Consider the following 8,073-nt stretch of genomic DNA (forward strand, 5'->3'; position numbering starts at 1 on the left):
TTTTTTCCCCTCTCAGTAAGACAGTGATGATAAAAAACAGGATAGATAAGATACATCTGAGGAACATATGAAAAAAAGAACAATTTTTTTCAATATTAAATAATTAAATCAAATTATACATATACACATACAGATAACATAAAGGAGATTATTTAGGATGAAATACTGAACAAGAGGAAATGATAGCTAGATAGGAAGGCATAGATAGGGAGAGAGATAGAAAACTGATCTTCAAGACAACCTGAAAAGGTGTGTAATGAAACACACTGACTGGTAAAGCTGGCCTTGCAAACTGAGAGATATGATTTACTATTACTATGACTTGTGACACTGGAAGCCTTCCAAAGATGGTAGCGTACTTCTAGATGTGTGTAAGAGGTTATTCTTTTACATCATTGTCTCAAAGCTTGCTGGGGACACAGAAGGACAAGTCCTAGCTAGTCCTGGGCAAGGGTTGAGAAATCCTCTGTCTGGAGAACACAGATGGACAAGTCCTGGGCAAGGGTTGCAAAATCCTTTGTCTCAGGGACGCAGATGGACAAGGAGAGGGATAACAAGAGAGAGATAAACTGCAGATTAATGGCCAGGAATCAGTCTTTTGTGTGGGCTTATCTCGAGGAAGTTGGCCATCTCAGGGGGTTCTGCACATGACTCTTACCCAAGCGCCCAGGAATGCCAGGATGGCAGAAGAAGAAGGATAAAAAGAGGACCTATAACCATGAGGTTTAGGTTTTCTGACAACAGATTCCTCATGAAGAGGAAGAGGTTTCTTACATGAGAAGCCTCGTGACCTGCCCCTCTCCCTCCTGGATTTGTTCTGCGCTCTACCATGATGCTGAAGAAGAACAAATGTGTCTGCCATCAGATTCCTCACTACGGAATTCCTGCATGCTGACGGACTCTCCTAGGCCTGCTACCTGAGTCCTGCTGCTTCTTCCTGGATTGGCTCCGCAACTGTCTCCTGCTACCTGCTTGCTGACCAAGGCCAGCTGCGCTGCTGCTGCTCTCCCTTCCTGCTGCTTTTGCCTCGGACCTTTGAAATGGCGTGCAATGGGACCGCTGCTGGATCCTATCCCCGCTTCATGTGATTCTTGCTTCTTTTCTGTCTTTTCTATTGCCCTCCCTTCCTTCCCTGTCTCCCTGATTAGGATTTGTAGTAAACTGGTTGGACCAACATTTGAACCGTTGTTTCTTAATCTCACGCCGTGTATAGAGATATTAAAAGAACCTCATCTCCCTCCTATAAATTGGAGCGAGAAAATGTGACATCAAACTTTTTCATCCCTCCTGGTCTATGGAAGAAGGGCCATAAAAATCAATCAGTCTCATATATAAATACATCTCATACATACAAATGTTTTCAGTTTTAGAAAAACTTCAAGATTATAGTTTCTATGAATTTGTAACAAAATATATCAGAATAAATAGATAACTCATATCATCTACTGTGTATACCAGTTATTCAATTTATTCAGTTTATTTTAGATAGACATCATCTACGATGTTCTACTGAAATGTTTATAAAAATATGTTTATAAAAAAGGCTTACATAAAAACCATTCCATAACTATTCCTCAAATCAGTACTTTATATCTTTACTACCCCTGGTTGGGTCTATGTCAATGTAATGAATCTGATCTAGGATTTAAAAAGCAATAGGCTGTGAACTTTTTAATGTTTATCTAATCCTCCTTCATCAAAACATTTGTATCACACCTTTGGAATTTTGCAGGTGGTAAGGTAGAAGTTTGTGCATGCTAAGAGTGGTAACAGTCAAGTGAACGTTCCTGTTAAGTAATTTCTTTAGAACTGCTATTTTAAGACATAATATTTTAATCATTTCCTCTAAGAAAGTAGTTCTCTTCCCTTGAAACAACTTATAAACATAACAACTCCAAATGTTTCATGTTTGTCTACCTCAAGTGGGCAAAATAAAGCTTATTCAGTAAATGTCTCTAAAACACCCTAAGGGCTTCTGATGAGGCACTTACTATTTCTTCTGCTTATTTATTTACTTCTGCTGAGGTACAATGACAGAGCACCGATGAAACCAGGAAAGTTACAGATTTATACCAAATAATGATTTGCCCAAGAATATTAAATGCTTAATACATATAAATAACCTGAAAATCCAACATAAATAAAGTGTATACTATTAATATTTTCAAATGAGACCCTCATAGAAGGAGGAAAAATAATAAAAACAAGACATTATTTTGCGTCACTCTGCCAGATAGAAGTGTTACTTTTTATTAAAAAATTAAATTTTATGGATTAAGAGAGTGAAGGGAAAAGCATATGATTATTTTTTTTTCTGAACAACATACATTTTAAATTTAAGTACTGCTTTCAAGTAAAAACAGAGTACATTCAAGCATATAAAACAAGAAGAGGTGAGAATAGGAGGAGGTTTAATGTGTTTCCATAGGTTCACCGCATGCCAGAGGTATTTCAGAACCCAAGAAAAAAGCCAAAATGATGTCATTATTTGAAGTATGATTTCCACTTTCTGACTTAACACTGGTTATGGTCACTGATTTTAAAGCAAGATTATAACATAAATTCCTGAGAGAAACTGCATCTAGCACTGGGAAAACCAAATTATAAGATAAATTAAAAACAAACAGAGATGAAGGGAAGGGTTCTTTTAATATGTTGTAATTATGCCAAAGTAGCCCCATGGGGCTATTTAATGCTTATAGTTGCATTAATAATATTTTCATAAGTTGCAGTTAATTCCATTGAAACAGCCTTTCAAATGTGAAACCTGTACATGAGTTCTTTCTACATTGGGAGAATGGAAAGGAGAAAAAAAAAGATGAAAGAGACAGAGGGCACTTGCAGTACAGAAGGGTCTATAGTTACACAGAATATATATCATTCTATACAATAGTCTGAATAAGCTTTTACTTATGCTTGAAAATCATACTCTGTGGAAAGTGCTTTGTGTACAATCTCTCCTATAATACAATATTGTCTAGTAACCTGAAAATACTTACAGCTCAGAGTTCCTTTTATATTCTCATTGCAGAAAACAAAAAAGTTGATTTCCAGACAGTGTTAGCTACTGCAGACAGATCTGCATTCCGTAGCCATAGATGACTGCCCCATGCTCTGCAAGTAGCAGTTAAGTGTGAAAAGCCAGAGCCAGCTCGAGATTCTCAGCAGTATAGGCCAAATTTAAAGACAAAGCAAGATTTAAATAGAGTCTCTAAATTCACTGTCATGTGGGAAGAGCAAAAATATTTCCATGGAGTAGATGTGGGGTGCAACTGAAATATCTTTTTCAGTGTCAGAGGATAACCGGAAGGTGTTTATTTAATGCAGATTACCCATTTTGCATCTTTTACCCTTTAGAATTTACCCTTCAGAATTCACATCTCTCATCCATAATAAATGCTTTGATTACAACAGTAGACAAAGAGCTACAATACCTATGAGATTTTGAGCTTTTACTGGTAATAACTGCTTTCTAGTGTTCAGGCTAAATTCCAACAAGTCATTCATTAGGATGTCCTACTTGAGCATCTGTTTCTGAGGTACTTCTTCATATACACTATGTAAAGCATTATTACTTGGAAGGAAATTTAGATATTTTAGGTTAGATTATAGTTAAATTTGGACATTTGGACATAACCAATTTTGTTATTAATAGCCTTATATGTGTTTTATCATATTCTCATTAAGGTTGGGAATGGATAGGGCAAAAAGCTCAACATTTTTGTCAATTAATCTTGTGCTTGATAAGTTTCAACACTGCCAGAATATAATTTGAACATAAATCATTTGTGACTCTTGTTTGCGGATATGGCATGGACCCTCTTTACTTGCTTCATAAATTATCAGTGAAAACATCTATTTAGCAGCGGCTTGAGGGAGTGATAAAAGCTTACACTTGCAGATCTTTATTTGGTGGGTAAAAATTTCCTTAACTTCATCTAACTTAAGACTGACCTGAAAATCTTTCATTTTGTCAAGTTCACTCATCATAGAGTCATAGAATCACAGAGTGGTTTGGGTTAGAAAGGACCTTTAAGATCATCTAGTTCCAACCTCCTGCTATAGGCAGGGACACTTTCTTCTAGACCAAGTTGCTCAAAGCCCTATCCAGCCTGGCCTTGAAGACTTCCAGATAGGAAACATTCACAACCTCTCTAGGCAACCTGTTCCAGTGTCTCAACATCCTCACAGTAAAGAATTTCTTCTTAATATCTAGTCTAAATCTACCCTCTTCCAGCTTAAAACCATTTCCCCTTGTCTTGTCATTACCTTCCCCTTTAAAAAGTGCCTTCCCAGTTTTCCTTTAGGACCCCTTCAGGTACTGGCAGGCTGCTGTAAAGTTTCCCTCAAGCCTTCTCTTCTCCATTCAACATTTTAAAACTATTTATTTCATAGCTTTGTTTACTTTCATTCAAATTTTATAAAGCTCAGTATTGAGTATTAATTCAGCAAAATTTTGTTGAAATGGTCACTTTTAATAAATCTGTGTGAATTTTTTTGAATTGTAAAAACAAATGCTTATAAAATAACCCATCTTCTGTGGGAAGCCAATTACTCTAAAGTAGTTCCCTTTGCTCAATAAAGTAGGTTATGGCATTCATGAGCACTTCCTTCCTTGCACTTCCTACTGAAGAGAAGGTAGCTTGTCTGGCTGCTAAGCATCACTGTTCAGTATTCCATGGAAGATTCTTTTCTCATCTGCAGCATCTGGTCCTTTACCAGTGTTTGAACCATAACAGAGCTTAATGGTGTCTTGTTTGCCTGCGCAGTCTTTGCATTGCAAAGTTCTAAACTAATAACTTTGTAAATTACTTTGTAATAATTTTGTATAAAAGGCAATATAAAAAGTCCATTGTTTATTTTTACTGAAAAATGTAAATGTTGGTTTTGCTCATTAAAAATAAATTTTTATGTTAGTTGAGTATCATACTCAAAAGTGATTCTAGTTAGCAAGATTTTTATATTTTCTCAAGTATTCAAAAGAACACAGGAAGTGTACTACTGTAAATTGCCAGAATACATACTTAACGTGAGCACCACTGGAAGGCTGAAAAGTCAGCAGTTCAATACTTTCTGCCTTGGACTTCTGTCAGGTTCATATTGATGCACTGGGCATCCAACATGTTCGAAATACTTTCAACTCTGCACAGACAGATAGACTTTACATCATATGCACAGTACGTCCTACACATCTAAAAACAACAGTAGATTTTTAATGTGTCATATCTGGGAAGCATTTGTCCTGGACTCCTGCATGTCAGCCTGCTGGATATCATGGTAAGTCACTACCTGACATGCTAGCAAAAATTATGAACACGGTGCTGATCTGCACCTGTGCCTGTAGAACTGAAGGGTCTGGCATCCTGACTTGTCTTTCTGGCAGAAAACAGAGTACAATTTCAGATCAAAGTTTCTGGTATCATATAATCCTTTAATGGAACCATATATGCCTTTTGAGTAAACAAATTAATATTTATTTGAGGCAAGAAATTTAAATGTGCTAAAATGCAATTTCTGTTAAGCATAGTGAGTGGCACTGTATTATGAAAGTTTTTCAAGGCCTTTTACTGGAAGGAGCTCTACAATTTTTGCTTCTTGATCATTTCACTTATTCTATCTCTTATGAGGAAATACAAATCAGATCATGGTTTTATACCAAGATACTTTAGAGAATTCTACTCAGAAGAAAAGTACATACAGGAAAATATGTTTACATTTTGTTAAGCAAATTGTGCTGACATTTAGGATGCCAAGATAATACATTTGTTTTCTACTGACGATATTTCATTCTCTTTGCACAATAGCAGTAAATATTCAAACATAAATAAACATTGTGACCTAGACTTTTAAACATCTTAAACACTGGCTTTATTTTGGCTTTAAGCCATCTCTGTTGTTTCTTTTCTAGATTGGGGAAATCCCTAGTTGCTCATTCAGATTGGCAGAGGTAAGCAAGTATATTCTACTGTTACGTAGAAACTGGCTGTCCTAAGTCTCACATATGTATCTCTAAATAATTTCTCAGGCAGAGTCTTTATCAGGTTGTAAATACTTATGTTTATATTTGGGAAATGCTATTACTGTCATTATTGCTTCTTATGTAGGGATAAAAATATAAGTGATGAGTTCATTATAAATAGAGTTCATAGCTCCTGCCCTGAAGAGTTCTGAGTTTAACTTGGAACTTACTGTAAATGTCACTGAATACAGCAAAGCAGATTTCACAATAGAGATATACAAAGAAAGCATTTCATATTGTCTAGTTATTCATTTGTATTACAAAATGACATCCCCCTGAAATATCTTACATTTACTACCAGAGGAAGATACCCACAAAAATGAAGTAGATATACATAAAGGAACCTTCCTTTTCCATTTTCAGTATTCTTATATGTGAAAACAGACAATCTAATGCTCAACCAATCTGCATACATTACTGCAGGTATATCTTGATTCCTCTGAATTGATCTACTATATAAACTGACAGTATTTTATCTGACATTCAATACTTTTGTCATCCATTTTTCTTATGTATATTTTTCTGCTTCCTCCTTTTTTTCATGCTTAGTCTACTGCAAAAACTAAATCAGCTTTTCCATTGTAAGTGTCAGTTTGTTTTGAAACTCTTTTGGAAATACTTTGCAGGGCATTAAAAAATTTACAGGTGACCTTCAGATTTGCAAAGGCTATAAGAGTCACACTTTATCACACATAGGTTAGATTTTTTTTTTTTTTTAATTTAAAGATGATTAATAAGCAAAATGAACTGATTAAAGTCACCAAAGGGCCAAACATATTCTTATATATTTCTTAACTAATATCTCTGTATTCCAAATGTGAATCCATGTGGCTATGCACTATTTGCGTGGAATTCTTTAGCAAAGTATTTTAGCAAAGTGTTGTGGTATTAAATTGGTGTGCGGATTGGATAAGAAAGCAGAAAGATGTCTTCTGAGAAGAAAGGTGGCTTATTTTATTTTAGAGCTATATATAGGTGTCTCAGAGTTTCATGGGTAGATCATAGTCTGCATTTATATCTGTCAACTGAATAGCAAATCCTACCAGCACGTATAACATCCAGTACATATCTGGGGGGCATTTGAGGTGTGGCTACACTAGGAACTTCTTGTTTGACCTCTGCCTTCTGAAGATATAAAATGTCAGAGTTCTATTAATTGTGTTTGCATTCAAGATTTTCAAGTGCAAATCATTTTCAAGATATTGCATTAAAAATTAATCAGTTATACTCTATCCCCTTAAGATTACTCTTCAATTCATTCATCAACAGTCATGAGACTGAATCCTAGTACTAGCAGTCAAGTTGGGATTTTAACTCAGTGTGTTTTGATGGCACATTTCCAGGTCATGATAGCAGGACAGCTGTTTTCTTCCATAACAGGGTGAATTATAGCAGACAGTGAAGCGAACAAACCTCTTAGCAATTGAGCAGAGTGCTCTCTGCCAACCAGGGAGCAGGCATTGACAGGCATTGGCTTTGGAAGAGCTGGCATTTTTTCCATTGCTTGCATTTGCCAACTGTCATTATATAGAATGGTGGTATGCTGCCTCCTATAGGGATGCAAGATTACTAAGGAATAGGTAACAGCGAAGAGAATATTCTTTGAAAACCATCTTTGAAAAATCCCATTTTAAGATGACATACATGTATGGTCAAAATACAACTCCTGAATCTAAGTGAAGTCTGAAATAGTAATGATTAAATATTTAATTATTGGAAAAGAATAACGGAGTCTGTTCCTAGAAACCTCTAAGATGGAGAAGTCGCATACAAAATACTCTTCATTGTTGAGGAAAATCATGATCAATCTTTGTGGCCTTTAATGTAATTTGGTACAGCACACTTTAATGAGCAAATCATTAAAATCTACAGGCCTTCAAAGCAAAGAAAATTCTCAAAGTGGAAGCCAGGACAAAACTCATGAGATGCACCTCATTGAGTCTTGAGTTTATCATAGATTTCTGTGTGGGCAAGAAATATTATCATTCACTGTGGGTTCATTCATCTCACATTGATCTAGAGACTCAATATTTCAAAAAAGAATGTTTTTCTAA

The sequence above is a fragment of the Meleagris gallopavo genome, chromosome 5 (assembly GCF_000146605.3).
Source record: "Meleagris gallopavo isolate NT-WF06-2002-E0010 breed Aviagen turkey brand Nicholas breeding stock chromosome 5, Turkey_5.1, whole genome shotgun sequence".
Classification (NCBI taxonomy): domain Eukaryota; kingdom Metazoa; phylum Chordata; class Aves; order Galliformes; family Phasianidae; genus Meleagris; species Meleagris gallopavo.